At 31.6% G+C, this 16633-nt stretch overlaps 1 long non-coding RNA gene across 7 annotated transcripts; it reads right to left on the bottom strand.

Moving 5' to 3' along the window:
* Positions 1 to 12511: 12511 nt before the first annotated feature.
* Positions 12512 to 16561, bottom strand: LOC107405218 (uncharacterized). Of its 7 annotated transcripts, none has more exons than XR_009634538.1 (5): positions 14525 to 16561; positions 14220 to 14412; positions 13354 to 13928; positions 12942 to 13224; positions 12512 to 12840 (listed from the first exon to the last, which is right to left on the bottom strand). It is a non-coding gene; the product is annotated as an uncharacterized LOC107405218 (long non-coding RNA). The 7 variants fall into 7 exon arrangements; XR_009634542.1 differs by having other exon boundaries at positions 12512 to 13224; positions 14525 to 14621; positions 16329 to 16561; XR_009634541.1 differs by having other exon boundaries at positions 12512 to 13224; positions 14525 to 15475; positions 16374 to 16561.
* Positions 16562 to 16633: the final 72 nt, after the last annotated feature.

Genomic DNA, 16633 nt, shown 5'->3' with positions numbered 1-16633 from the left:
AGATCGCACACTTTTCAACGGTGAAGTGGAAAATGTGGACAAGATGAAGATGTTAATGTGGAAAAAGTGGCGCAAGGTGTTCATGATGGTAAGGTGGGTGATGAAGTGGAAGATGCTGCTGTTGGACTAGATGAATGGAGGGTGATGATAATGAATTGGATAATATAAATAGTTTTGAAGATGAGTAGTATGATGTAGCCTTAAATGAGAATTTAACTGATACAACTAAAGTCAGAGGGAATGCTAAGGATAGATTATTTGATGATAAAATTGATGGTATGGAATGGATGATTGGGGGGTGATGATAATGAATTGGATAATATGAATAGTTTTAAAAATGAATAGTATGATGTAGCTTTAAATGAGAATTCAACTGATATAGCTAGAGTCAAAGGGAATGCTAAGGATAGATTATTTAATGATGAAATCAATGGTAATGATTTAAATGAGGTTGTAATTACTATTGTTTGTGTTAAAGGGTCTAGAAATGAGGAGAATTTGTGTAATAGGATCCGAATAAGTTGAAAAGCTTGAATGAGTCTGAGGATGAGGGAGAGCATGAGGTAGGAAATAGCATTTTTATTACTGAGGATAGTGAAAGGATCAAATATCCTATGTAAGAATGAAGTTTCCAAACCAAGTATCGTACAACATTTAGTTAACTATTTTATGGCCAATGGATTTAATTTGAGGTTCGTAAAGAGTGTTTCATACAGGATGACAATGGAATATGTTAAAGGATATGAAGGGAGGTTGTGTGAATCAAATATGAACAAAGAAAAAACTTTTCAAGTGAAGATGATGAAACCTATTCACACATGCACTAGGACATGTGACAACTAGCTGATTAATATAAGATGGTTATCGAAACAATGGAAAGTCAATTTTTAAAAGTATTTACATTTATTTAGCTTCTTGCAAAGAAGGGTTTAAGTTGTTCAAACCATTAGTAGAGTTGGATAAATGCCACCTAAAAAGTGCATGTGGAGGAATTTTACTATTTGTTGTTGGAAAAGACCTCAACGGATAAATATACACCATTGCATATGCTATGGTGGAGTCTAGACAAAGATTTGTGGACTTGATACCTTCAATATCTAATTGGTGATATTGGTCACACAAAAGATGGCCGAGATATCACTTTCATTAGTGACCAACTCATGGTGTGTAAACTTTTTTTTTTTTTTGAATAATTTTTTATCATGTGACTGTATTATGACTATATGGCTTTGCTAATTTTCTATTGGTTTAATGTGTTGATCTTACTTTATGGATTTATTTTTTACTCATTTTAGGATAACTGTTATCTATTTTGCATGAAAAATTATTGTGTTTTCTATTTATGATTTTCTGTTAACTTTATGGTTTTCTATTTTGCATGAATTAGTGATGTGTTTTCTATTACTTTATAGTTTTTTGTTTTACGAATTGATGTTATGTTTTTTACTACTTAATGGTTTTCTGTTATACGTGCTTATTGTTATCACAAAAAGAGCATGTTGTGTTTCATGCAATTTCTTGCTCATGCGCAATGCAACTTATTGAATTATCATATTTTATTATAACATGCAACTTGGTGATGCTTACTGTATTTGATTGCTTCCATGGGAGGTAGTAATCAAATTATTATAGCCCTACTTTCATGTAAAATTTAAGATGTTACTTGTTATTTGCTTTTGTTTTACTTTAATTTGATTAGGTTAGTTTTATAAATATTCACTTTAATGTGGGGCTTGGTGCCTGCAGTGGGTGAGCTCATTTCAAATGTTTACCATAGGTTCTGTATGAAGCATTTGCATACCAACTTCTGTAATATTTACAAAGGGATGCTATTAAAACAGATGGTGTGGAGCATGACTAAAGCTACAAAGGCCCCTGATTATTTGATGAGAATAGAGAACATGAAGAAGGTTAATGTAAAAGCAGTGGAATGGCTAGAGAAATTATACCCTAGGCATTACTTTAGAGAAAATTTGAAATGTGACTTGCTAATGAGACTTTCAATGCCTATATAGAGGAAACTAAAAGGAAGCCTATAATTACAATGTTGGTAGAGATTAGGAAAAAGGCAATGGTTAAAATGAGAGAAAAGAGGGAGAAAATGAAAACCCACAATAAACAAATTTGTCCTGCAGTGTTGGAAAAATTGGAAAAGCTTAAGGTTGATAGAAGATGTTGTTTGACACCTTAGGCTGGTAGAGACATGTATGAAGTAGAATTATGACCCAAAAAACATGTTATTGATTTGAAAAGCTTCATGTGTTTGATGAGAATCCGCCTGTACCCGTACAACCTACAACTCGTTGGGGTGCCAATCCTATGCAACTCAAGACGAGACCAATCACTGGGGCATAAGATAAGAGGTTTAAGGAAAACCTTATTAGTTTCATACAAGGTGTCATTAAATCTTAAGAAGGCATGATAATACATGAAGATTCAAAGCCCGTATTGTGCATCTAAGCTATAAAAGCTGAAATGGACTTGGTAAGCTGTTTCGGTGCTTCTACGAACTCCGGACAACAAGGAATGAATTTGTTGACTTATGAATGTGATTGAGCACTCTAAGGGATCATTAAATCATGCCAAGGCAGAAGCCAAGCTGCTCATTAACCATGTTGGCCGAAAATGCATGTTTTGGCGCTGACTTTGACTTCCTTTGTTGATCAAGCAAGTTTGACGTATTCCAATCAATGGGCAATGTATGGGAATCAATATTAATCCTATTTGGCATCCTACATGTCATATTGGAGCTGATTTGGAGCTAAACTATTTGGTGATTGGATAAAGACAGCTTAGTTGGCAAACTAGTTAACTAGTTTCCTAATTTGAACATTTAACTTTTATTTTAGAAAATAGTCTTTATTTTGGTTTTTATTTATTTATTTGTTGGACAAATTACTTTAGAAAAGTTAGAATTTTATTATTTTGATTGTAAATTAATTAATTCCTATTTCAAAATTATGAAATTAATTAATATAAATTAGATTAGGAAAGGGTGTGAAATTTGACAATTTCCTTTTGTTCACCACTATTGGCCGAATTTTAGCCTAATATTCTAGGGTTTTTTGTTTTGTACTCTTGGCTTATTTAAAGGCTTATTTTTCAATGAGAAAATAGCTTAGATTATTATTCAAAAATTATTTGTGAGAAGAATTTTCTTTGTTCTCTTTGAACACCTAAAACACTTAATAGAGATCTAAGTGTTTTAGTTTGACTTATCAATAGAACATCCATCATCTATTGTGGTGTCTTCATCATATACCAAGATCTCTAATCACAAGTTGATTAGGAGTTAAGGTGACAATTAGAATCTGAACTTAATTTTCGATCTGGGCTAATTTAATACGAGTTTAGGAGCAAATCAACTTAGGTTCATATCGGTGTACATGTAGGAAGGGGCAGATAAGTGGACTACCATGTGTACATGCCATTTCATGCATATTCTTTAACAAGGAAAAATCTGAAGATTATGTTGATGCTTGTTACAAGACAGAGTTTTACATGAAGGCACGTAACGGGCTCATATATCCATTGAGTGGATCCAATTTGTGGGAGAAGACTAACAGTCCATTGGTTCACCCTCCTTCCTTTACTAGACTACCTGGAAAACCTAAATAGTTGAGGAAAAAAGGCCCATACAAGAGAGAGAATGCATACATGGTGTCAAAAATAGGAAGATTCATTCAATCCACTAATTGTCAAAAATATGGCCACAATAAGAGGAGCTATAGAAGGCTACCAATTAATATACCAAAACGAACCAAGAAGAGTAATGATTCTACCACACCAGCAGTAATTAATGCAGCCTCAAGCATACAAATTAAATCCTAACCAACTTAAGTTCACATGTGGTATAAAGTTCAAATTTCTAGTATTTATATTTACTTTAACTGCTTTTCGGTTACAAAATAAACTGTCTCCTTTGTTATTTTAAGGACCAAGCATTTTGATTGAAGGAATTTTAACAAATAGTTTTGGTTGAGATAGGTTAATATAGATAAGAGGCAAAGGCAAGGGAATAAGGGTAACAAGCAAAGGCAGTGGCAATATCAGAGACAGTAGAGGTTCAACAACACCAACAATTACATATTCAAATACCCAAACTCAATCAACTCTACTATAAGTCACTTTAACTAAATTGAGTCAAGCTATTGTTACTAATGGAGTAATTATATATCAATTTAAATGATATTAATGTGCTTTAATGTTTAATTTTAACTTAATCAAATCAAGCTACAATTACTAATCTGGTAATTATATATCAATTTATATAACATTAATGTGCTTTAGTGTTTAGTATTGATGATAATAATATTTCCTGAAAGATTTTGCACACTTTTGTTTTTTTATTTGGTGGTACTATTTTTTACTTTACTATCAAGTTACTTCTATTCATGTAGGGAGCATCATGGAGATCGATAGAAGGAATGAAGTTAAATAATAGCATTCGAAGAGGAGGCACAAGTAGAGGACCAAGCACTTGCACCAATTGAAATGGCATATAACCAAAGGGAAAAAAATCAAAAGGAAAAGGGAAGAGTCCAGCTATTTTTGACTTTGATATATGATTGTTGTGGTGATGTAAAGACCAGACCACTGACATTGTATCTATTTTGAAATATTAGATTATGTAAAAGGCTAATCTCTTTTGGTGATGTATATGTTAATTGGGACCAATTTGTGGCTCAAGTTTAAAGGCCAATGTTATTTTGTCTATTTAGGTTCTCAAGTTGATGTTAAGCTAAGTTTAAGGCTAGGGACAAGTTCCATGTTTATTTGTAAAGGCAATGTTTAGTTTGATGCAAAAATCAACTTGTTTCATAGTGATGTAAAGGTCAGGTTTAAGTACACATTTTGCAGGGTCTGTAGTTAGGCCATTATTTTGAGAAGGTACGAGTTGATATGTGGTAGGCCATTATTTTGAACTAAATTGTTAAGCAAAGTTTGATCAATGAATGTTAGTATTTTTTATCAATGAATGTTAGTATTTGGTATTTATTTCAACTGTTAGTAATTTTGATCAATGAATGTTAGTATTTAGTATTTATTTCAATTGTATCCTTTCAATAGAGTATTAGTTTTCGTTGTGTGTTTGATGAATTTGTTACACATAAATCACAACTTGTAAGCCAGTTACAAATGAGTATTAGTTTAAGGTTTATTACACCACATTATTTAAACGCAATATAACAAAGAAAATTTATTATAGGTAACAAACAACTCACATACCAACCATAAATTCCATAACACACAACTATATTTCATTGTCAGTTACAAATTAGTTACATGCTACATGCCGTTTCAATAACAAAAAACTACCAAACTAGCTGGATTTTCAAATGTCCGGATACATCAACTTTCCATTTGACAGGTTTTGCATCCATTTTTGTATAGCAACCTATAAATAAAAAAGAAACTTGCCCAAGACACAAATAATATAATACATTACTTATTACCATGCTTGCATTTTTCTTACACATATCATCAATTCTCACACATTTGTTCTCTAATTTTCTACTATGGCTAACCAATTTTTGCAAATCTTCCAAATGATTTACTTATCTTATCTTTTTTTGTTCAATCACATTTTCTAAATTCCTTTTCATCTTCTAACTTTTTAAGTTTTCTCTTAATGTGTTTACAACATCTCTACCACAATCATCGGTACTTGTATCTACCCATTTGAAAAAGTTGCAACCTTCTGAATTCTACAAAATACATGAAAACAAGACATAAACCATATAAATCATAAATCACTGTCTTGTGAACATATTAAACACAAAGTATACTACTATACTGTTTGTTAATAACATAATTTATCCCTCCACCACCCAAGATTATTAATAATAGTAATAATATTGATAAATTAATTAAATTAATTCATTATGAAGATGAATAGATTCAAAACTAAATCAGTCATATAAACCATAAATATTTTGGGGGTTAGGAGCAACCATCCATTTTTCCTACCTTAACTATGGTTTTTTTAAGGATTTGAACTTGTCCAAAAGGTTCTCATTATACCTTCTTTTTCACAAGGGCATTGGCATCTCACACCTTTTTCAATGCAGGCGAATTCGCAAGACTTAGCTTCTTATCATTTACCTTTGGTCGTTCATCTCTCCTTCAATTATGTTTACTTCCATTACAATTTGTCATTCGTCTCTTCGACTATGAATGATCTCATTTAAATGCAATCTTCCTTGCTCTCTTCTTCTCTTATCCTATCCTTTTTCTTCTCTTATTTCTTCTACTTTGTTCTCCTCTTGATTTGAAAACCTAATTCCCCTTGAAATTACAGTGTCATTTAACAATGATGAAACCTAGGTCTTGGGCACATGAGGATTTATCTGATTAATTCCACCAAATCAATCATGTGATCAGCACGCACACAACCATTTTAACAAAACCATTAACCAATTGCCAAATTGGGTCAATTTATATTAATTTAAAAAATTCAGGGTTTATTTTACACAATCCAAAATTTTAAAGTTTGATTCACACATTACTCAAATTCAGGATATTATTTGGCAATTAACCCATCTTTTTTTAAGGATATGATTAAAGATATAGAAAAAATTGCCGCACTATCCAGCAACCATATGTTTTTTATTCAAGTTAAAGCATCTAAACAGAAATATCGTGACACACTATATTTCTGTTTGTGATATTATTTAAAAAAAAATCAACACACTGACACAAACAAATGCTTCGAACAATGCTGAAGTTAGTGTGATCTTAGAAATTGCTAACAAGCTGAGTGGAACATCGTTGGAAATAGCTAAATTGAGAGCTTTGAAAATGCTTGATATATTTTGTCTTAAGTAAAATTATATGGACTTTTATTTAATGTTTTAATGCATGTAAATTGCAACTTTCGAGATCAGATACGTCTAGAAATATTGAAAGTGCTAAGATAGAACAAGTGGATAATGATGATGAAGTCCTAGCTAATTTGGTTTCAAAATCTACTATAAAAGACAATGCAACAAAGAAATTAAAGTCGTTGGCTTCCAAAAGTGCAGTTGAGGCTAATCCAAAAATGTTGAATGCTGAAAGTTCTAATTTAGAGTTTGATGAAGGAAGTAGGAAGCAGTTTACCAAACCTAAAGCCAATGCTCAGCTTGTCACTGTGGGAACTATCTTTTTGTTAATGTGGCATGATAGATTACTATCAATTTTTATGCACTCATAACACTTATTTGACTATCTTATGTGATAGTAGCACTAACATTATTATTTTGTATATTGCAAGATGTAATAAAAAATTGATTTAAGTGTAACCTAATATATTTCTATTAAATCTTGCAATTTATCTTAGGAAGATATCAATGATGCTAAGATAGTTTCATCTACGATACAAGTATTTTATATTTTCACTACAACTTTTTGTTTAATGAAAGTATATTATATTCTTCTATGAACAAATGACTATTAATATGAACTATGAGTTTTTAAGATTGTCCTTATAGTTCCTATGATCATTTCTATTTTTTATGTTTCTTTTAGTTAATATATAAATCCATGAATGACTTAATCTCATGATTTATGATTAGAATCAAAATAATTTTTTTTATATTTTTATCAATTTTAAAATTAATTTATTCTTAATAAATGTTCAAACATAACTCAATACTGATGGGTGTATGAAAAAAATTATAGAAGAATGGATCTTGGATCTAATTAGAAATAGTAATAGTTGTTGCCATTCTAGATTTTATGTTAATTTGGGAGTTAGAAATGTTATTGCTATTGAATTACATTAGATGGTCTGTATATTAGGCTTAATCTAGCTTGGGATAAAATAATTAATTTTTTTTATGATTATTAATAGTATATAACACTTTGTTTTAAGATTAAATCCCTTTAAAATAATTTAAAAATAAGATAGTTAGATCTCGAAAAATTTATAAAATCCTATTTCGATTTTGAGAGTTGTTGGTCCCCCATTCTACCCAAAGAATATATATATATATATAAGGAAATTCTACATTGCAAATGGTTCACATCATGTTATGGTGCAGATTTCAATATTGACGATGGTTTTTGAAGAAATCATCATCAATACTAAGATCTGCATGAAAAAATGTATGGACATCTGCACTATAGACGAATTATATATATATGTATATGTATCCTTGTAATTTAAAAACTTTTTAATTACAACTTTTCCAAACTAATTAAAAACTATTATTAAAGACTCATATTTTAAACTAGACAACGAGCACCGCACGTGCCATAGCTAGTATTTATTACAAGGGTTTTTTTGAAAAATAGCCACATCCCGAATGGAAACTTGAAAAATAGGAAAATATATATATATTTTTTAAAAATAGCCAACTATGGATAAAAAAACCCTTGACTAAATTCAAAATTACAAAATGTTGTTTCTCTTACCCTTCTCTTTTTCTCCCTTCTCAAATAAGCATAGGTTTTCTTTTGAAAAAAACATTTTCACTTTGACACCGATTCCCTTGGCATCTCATTTGGTTTCACTCTGTTTTTCTCATATTGTCTCACCTTCAAAGCTTAAATCAGGGAAAAATTTAGATATGGGCATGTCTTATATTTTCTCCTTGGCAAATGTTATATTTTCTCACTTTTTTAAAGATTTTTTTTATATGAGCATGTAATAAATTAGTTTATAAGCTTTTATATTTGAATTTAAAGATACCTAGGTGATATATGGTGTGAAAATAGTGGAAAAATTGTATAGATATGAAAAATCACGAAATTCTATAAAAGCAGAGGAAAATTGGCAAAAAAGATGAACTTCTACCATTTTCCACCAGTTTGTCAGTTGTTACCAATTTTCTGCCAGTTTCCGCTAGTTTTCCACTAGTTTCCCGTTAATTTTCCGCCAGTAGGAAAACGTAATATTTGGAGGGAAAAAAATCAAAAGTGGTTTTTTTGGGACAGTTAATATGTTTATTCAGTATTATTTATATTTTTATATATTTAATAATTTAGCTTAACATTATTTATTTAATTTTGTAGTAAAATGGAAGATGATGATATTGTAATTGCGGTTTTATACAATGGAACATTGGTACAAAATGATGGTGATCATTGGGAGTATCAAAATGGTAAAAATATAATGGTTTCTGTCGATAAAAGATGCATAAAATCAGAGTTAGAGGATGAGATTTTCAATTCTATTGAGATAGACCGAAATGAATATTGCTAAAGCTAAAATAGATATATGGATGATGTACAGAAAAGTTGGATCCTACAGAAATATGCAGTGATAGGGATGTGAAATGATTTTCTCAAGAAGTGAGGAATGGAGGGATGACAATGATGCGGCCTCCATTGTATGTTGAGGTGATTTCGAAAGTTGAACATGTATCTAGAAATATTCATTAAACAGCCTTTGCTTCGGATAGTGGGAGTAATCTTCATTCTTTTGCTTGTCCTCCAATTGGATTTCGTCTACCACTAGTTCACGGTACTGAACCTATTCAGGCTACATCTCAGGAAATTATGGTTCATGAAACTCAGTTTAGAGATCAAGTTGATGTTCGTGGGGCCTAGACATCATTTAACATCCATGAAAAAGTTGATGTTAGAGGTGACTATGCTAAATGGTTTTCTAACGATGAGGAGTATGAGCAGTTGCGTAATATTGATCATTATGAGAATTACAATGTAGTAGGGAATGATGGTAGTATATAATCGGATGATGTTGATCATAATGATGTAGATTTTGAACTTGAGTTGTCGGACAATAATAATGATATGCATCCTAAAATGAACAATGAAGGAGTTGATGATGTTAAGGTTCATCGTGCTACAATTGACCATATATCATCGAGCAGCAGAAGTGGTTCTATGGCCATATTTTCATCAAAGTTCACTGGCTATGAGAGCATAGTAGTTGGACAATTATTTCGCAATGTGACTTTCAGAATAAACTGAGTATCTATTACATGAGTGAAAATAAAGAACTTAAGGTGACACGGTCAACTATATAACAGTATGAGGTTGTATGCTTGGAAAATACTTGTAAATGGTGACTACGTGCAACCAAATTTAAAAATGGGGAAATATTTATTGTGAGAATTTTTGATAATGTACATAGTTGCTCATTACATATCGTGCATCGAGAACATAAGCAAGAGAGTAGCCGGGCCGGGTTATCAGGCAATGTATCAAATCTAAATATGAAGGGATTGCATGTGTTTACAAACCCAAAGAAATTAAACATGATTGTTTGCAAAAATATGGGATGAATATAAGCTACAACAACGCATGGAGAGATAAAGAGTATGCACTTAACAGTGTTAGGGGATCTCCAGAGAAGAATTTTGCTAAGTTGCCTGCCTACTGTTATGAGTTAGTGTTGAAGAACCCTGGGACTCTTACACGTATCAAAATAGACGATAATAACAATTTTATATATTTCTTTATGGCAATTGGAGCATGCATTAGGGGATTTATATCCCACATAAGATCCGTGTTGGCTGTTGATGTGACTACATTGAAAGGAAAATACAAAGGGTACATGTATATTGCATCGGGCATGGATGGCAATAAGAAAATATATCCTTTGGCTTTTGACATTGGAGATGGAGAGAATGAGCAAGCATATACATGGTTTTTCCAAAACCTCAAGGATGCCATTGGAGATTTTCCGGATTTGGTGTTTGTGAGTGATAGACATCCCGCTATTGAAAAGACAATACACAAAGTTTTTTCCAATGCATACCATGGGCTGTGCACGTACCACATAACCAGAAATATTAAAGCAAATGGACATGCAAAAGATGAAACAATAATACAATGTTTCATGCTCACGGCTAATGCAGATTTGGTTGAAGATTTTGAGCTTTATATGGTGCAAATTGAGGTAAAAGACAATAGGGCTACCCAGTACATCCAATCATGTGACCCTACAAGGTGGGCATGTTCTCTTTCTCCATGTAGAAGGTACACTATTATGACCACCAATATTGCAGAAAGCTTGAATGGTATTTTGTTAGATGCTATAGAGATGCCAATAGTAGCATTAATTGAGCATATATGAGATTTACTGCAAAGATGGTTTTATGAGTGACGTACTGCAGGTGCAAAATTAATGAAGCCTGTGACTAACCATATGGAAGAGCAACTCAAACTCCATAATTTGAAGTCTATCGGACTACATGTTAAGGCCGTTAATATGCATGAGTTTCTTGTAGAAGGTGAGAGTTTGAGGGGTACAGTTAACCTCCAATAAAAAAAATGCTCATGTAAAATTTTCGATCTTGATCAATATCCTTGTGATCATTGTATTGCTGCTTGCAGATAACGCAAAATTAGAACTTATGGCATGTGTTCTCATTACTATATCGTGGATGCATATCGTACAACTTATGCTGAGTCCATTTACCCTGTGTTAAATGAAAAACAGTGGCATGCTTTGGATGATGTGTCAAGTCGTATTGTTCTTCTACCGAGATGGACACATATGCGAGCTGGTAGGCCAAGGATACAATGCATACCATCTCAAGGTGAAGATGTTATTGGATCTAAATGTAGCTGATGCGGTGGTGTTGGACATTATAATCAGAGATGTACGAATCCATTGTCTTATGCTTCGAATTATGAAGCTTTAATTTAGTATTATGGTTTAATATCTTTTAATAATTATTTCATATATTGGATATTATATTTTTTACTTGATGGTAATGTTTTATTTATATTGTGATAATGGTGTAGTATGTATTTAGCAAATTTTTCTTTTTTTTTAAGAATTTAATCTCAAATGAAAAGAGGTATTCTAGAGTTGATTTTGAATATTTAGTTTACATCTCATTTTATGAAATGTTCAAATGATTTTGAATAGAAAAATAAATCTATATCATTTTTTTCTTTTCTTTTAATTGGTTATTGATTTTAAAAGTCAATACATTTTTTGTTAAATCCATCTTCATCTTATATAATATTTGTCTCCACTCTCAAATTTTTTTTTCCCAATATTAATTTAAGTAATCTATTAGAAATTGATTTTTCAAGTGGAGGAAATTAGTTTCCGATAGGAGTAAATATTTTCCAACAATTTTCAACAGGAGGAGTTATTTTCCAACAGTAGGAAAATGATTTTCGCTTGGAGGAAAAACATTTCGACGGATGGAAAATTATCCAGAAGCTTGAATTGACCTACATATAAAGGGTTTGTGCAAAATGAAATTCTAATAAACATGCCATATTTTGTAGACAGTTAATTAGATTTCTTTACATCAAAACCCATCATTATCTTTGATAAATAAACATCAAAATATCCATCATTTTCTTTACATTTAAATCCATTGAACTTCCATTCATTAGGTTTGTGACGTATTTTGTCTCCACTCTCTTTTTTTTCACCCCAATATTAATCTACTCATTTATTGGAACTAGATTTTCCAACGGGAGGAAATTAATTTTCGACAAGAAGAAAATGTTTCCACTTAGAGGAAAATTTTTTCGCCAAGTGGAAAAATTTACAGAAGCTGCAATTGAGCTAGATGTAAGAGGTTTGTGCATAATGTGATTCTAATAAATAAAAATGGAACATTTTCTATAAGATAAATTAGTTATCCTTACATCAAAACACATCATTATCGTCGTTAAATGAACATTATAAGCCATCATTAGCTTTACATTTAAAAGGCTAATATAATAAAAAAGATGCATCTATAAACATGACAAAAGTAAAGAAAAAATGCATCACACCCAGCTCATATGCTTAGTTCTTTGTTGTAAGCCTCATGAGGATATTTCTTCCTAAAGAACTCTATGTCATTTTATGTGAAACTCAATGGTAATCTAGCATGTAAAAACTCCATGGATTTGAGTGTAAAAATGCCACAGTCACCACTGCAACAAAACAATTATTACAACGAGACAATAACATTATTACAACCATATTCAATAGTTAATATTTATTCAATAAACATGTAAGTATTAAGGGGCTTTACCCATTACTTTGCTGAGGAGAATTTTGCACCAATTCACAGATAAACTCATCAACGGAGTCTACAACATATGTCCACTTCTCATAAAAGCATGCAGACCACAATAAATAAGGTAACATAATGCATAATTTCTTAAAATACGTATCTTCTCTGTTTCGATTTCCAGGCTTATCTGAGTCATATATAGTCATATGATGCTCTTTCAAGTCCACGTGCCCTAGAAGCAATGTATGTTTCGCTTGTTTAGTGGAATCAATGGTAATCTGGCATGTAAAATCCCCATGCACTTGAACACAAAAATGCCACAATCACCATTGCAAAATATTTATTATTAGAATAAAACAATAACATAATTATAATCATATTCAATAGTTAAAATTTATTCAACAAATATGTAAGTGTTCAAGGACTTTACCTATTAGTTTGCTAGGGGTAATTTTCTGCCAATACACAGATAAACTCATCTACGGAATTTACAAGATCAACCCCTTCCATAGATCCAACCCCTCTGCAAGAAAAAATAAAAATTTAAAAATTTAAAAATTAAGATAAAAAAAAGATGCAGACATATTGTTAGTTGCCAACAAATTCCAAGGTGGACAAATGGAAGCCAGGGTAACACCACAATTATTACAAATATAATGACAAGAAATGGGCGAGGACAGTTCATGTCAAATGATCCTGGCAAACTAGGAGATTCTAGATAAGCCTTTTTAACATTTATGAACAAAAATGCATTATAACATTTAGCTTGCATGATTTCAAAGGGTTTATGGCTATTTCTTAATAACAGATAATAATAATAACATGCTTTGATATAATTGATAGACAATCTATATCTTAATGTTGAAGATTGTTAGAACTTTGCTGAAGAAGTTCTCCATGTTGAAAGGAACAGGTGCTTGTAGTACTTCAGAAAGAGATCTTATTGTCTCTTTTACTCTTTCTGTAGTACTTCCCCCTCCTTTCTCAAATCCCCACTTCTTAAATCTGTGAAATATTTTAGTGTTAATTCAAGTTTTAAAATAAGGTTAGCAAAGGAAATATGAGTATAGATTTTTGTTTTTTTCACCTTCAATCAAAATTTTGGTATGGAGTATCTTTGGCAAGAGCTGCTAGAAAAACTTCAGCTTAGATGGTGTGTTAAGGGTTTTGTTTATCACTCAGTTTTGCAAATTTTAGAAAAACATGAATTAGAAACCAAACAAATTTTATAAGAATGAAACTAAAAATTAAATATTTTTATAAGAATGAAACTAAATTTTTTTATGGATATCATACCTCTCCTTGATAACTCAGTGCTAATAAGTAATCCATAAGAGGCTGTGCATTTTCCAATCTTCCACTCAACTTGGAAGTTATGAACTTGGAAACAAAACTGAATCCATTTCCTATTGAAGATGACAGGGTTGAGTGAGGAACAGCGGGTTCAATTGCTACAAAATCCACCTCCAATGCATTTTCATCTTTTTCCCTGCAAATCAAAAGACAAAATGTTGTTCTTCAATAGAAATATAAAAGTTTATGAAGGAAAAAAAAAAAAAACCAAAAGAACTCAAATTAATTTGATCGAGAAACATACATACCATTATCATCATATAGCATTTCTTTGAATTTCCAGTACTCTGTGGTGGATATGGCTTCCACTACATCTCTGACTCTTAAAAATTTTCCATCTGTCTCCTACATAACAATCAACAGTAGCACAAACATTGTTGTCACTGCAATAATAACAGTCATCCAGAGAGTAAAAGTACTGTGAAATTATCGTTTATTGACCTTTTTTTTTTTTAAATAATATAATTGAAATGTGGGGAGAGATCATATAAGCATGACTTTCTTACTAGGATTTACTTTTTCCTTGCTCTCATATCAGCTTTTATTCTATTTTTTAATTTTAAAAAGTGCACTTAAAAAGCTCCTTATTTATGTATTCCTCTTGGCTTTTTATTTTTGGTCTTTTCTTGATAAGTTGTACATTGATTTTTATTTATATATATATATATATATATATTTTGTCAAACATTTATGTAGGAATCAAACAAGTGGTGTTTGGTAGTTCTGAATTTGAGAATTGGAGGGAGAATATGATATCAGTGGATGCAAGTTGCAGTGTTCACAAAATTTAGACCATTTTTGAGCTTTAACTACTGAAGATTATGCATTTGAAACCAGGTACAAAGTAATAGTTGATCATGGTGGAGGCAAGGCTTTAATTTAGTAATGCTAGTTTAAAGCACACGTATATGGCATGGACTAGTTGCTCTAAATGTTCATGTTATTTCTACCAAAAAAAAAAAAAATTAAACTCCATGTCTCATAAAACTTGATTAGAAAGCTAGATTCATCATCAAAAGATAAAAGAGGAAGAGAAGTTTACTTGCCAAATCTGTTCAAGCTGAAATGTAAGAAATCCAAACTTAAAAAGCTTCAAAACTCAACGATGACATCTCACCAAAAACCCATCTAAAACCACATGCAAGGTTCCCATCGAATAGAGAAGCCAACAAAGAGTGATATTGATTTGATCCAAAAATCTGATCAAGATTCAACTAATTCTGATCACAAAGTGACTAAGACAGCAGCTACACCAGACTAAATTTGAAGGATTTAAAGGCAAAATTGGTTTCTGATGTTGGTTGTAATGAATCTAACGGGGTCAAAAAACTTTAGGATGAAGTGAAGAATGGATAGCTAGAAGAATTGATGACATTGGAGATAGAAAGCTTGCTGCACTCTCTAGTTAATAACATGGTTGGCTTTGGGAGTGACTCAGATGAAGAGCTTAACTTCCCAGAAAAAGAAGAGCCTAAGATAGTAGACCAGATGCAACTCATAAAAAGGAAGACATTACCCAAACGTCAGTCCCAGTAGCCAAGGAAAAAAGAAAAATCCTCCAATGCCAGATTCTAATATCTTTTCAAATTTCAAGAAACTTCCCAGCCCTGCTTAGCATATTTGACATCCTATGTATGTTGAAAAAAAAAAAAAAGGCTAAGAGATGTTATGATATATGCCTTGCAGCATCTTGAGCTATATAAGCAATCTTATTTTGTTGAAATTAACAGGAAGGAGGTGCTTTCTGCAATGGTTGTCCACCTCGTTAGTGTTGGAGTTAAAAGAGCAACCATTGAAACTATTACTATCAAGGTTTTCAATTTAGGATTGGATGAAAGAAAAACTAAAAAAAGGAATTTTTTTTTTTCCAAAAATTGTTCGATCTCCTTTTGTCCATTTTTAATTTTTTTTTAAACCATAAATCATACATAGCTTCAAAAAAAAAAAAAAAAGGAAAAAAAGAAAGAAAGAAAGAAAGTATGGTTTTAATATATTTTGGTTTTCCTTTTAACATTACACTGCAAAACAATGAGGAACAAAGTGGGTGATTACATCTGGGTCGGAGTGATGGTAAGGATGACGACGGTGTGAGATTACCTCTGGGTTGCTTGTGATCCGACAATAGGGGCTCGTGATTGTTTCTTGAGTGGCTCGAAATTGGACAAAACAATGTGAGAAGAAGAAGCAACAATCGGATAGTGTGAAGGAGATGTGAGAAAGAGAACAAGGATTTGAATTTTTTTATCTTTGCTTCTCATTTATCTGTATTAAAAAAAAAGAAAAACTATTTAGGATGTTTTGCTTTGTAAAGGTGTTTTTGTCCGAAAAAGCTAAAATATGGCTATTTATTAAAAAAA

This window comes from Ziziphus jujuba, chromosome 10 (assembly GCF_031755915.1).
Source record: "Ziziphus jujuba cultivar Dongzao chromosome 10, ASM3175591v1".
NCBI lineage: Eukaryota > Viridiplantae > Streptophyta > Magnoliopsida > Rosales > Rhamnaceae > Ziziphus > Ziziphus jujuba.
Note: the sequence above shows the minus strand (reverse complement) of the source record. Positions and strands in the feature narration are given on the sequence as shown.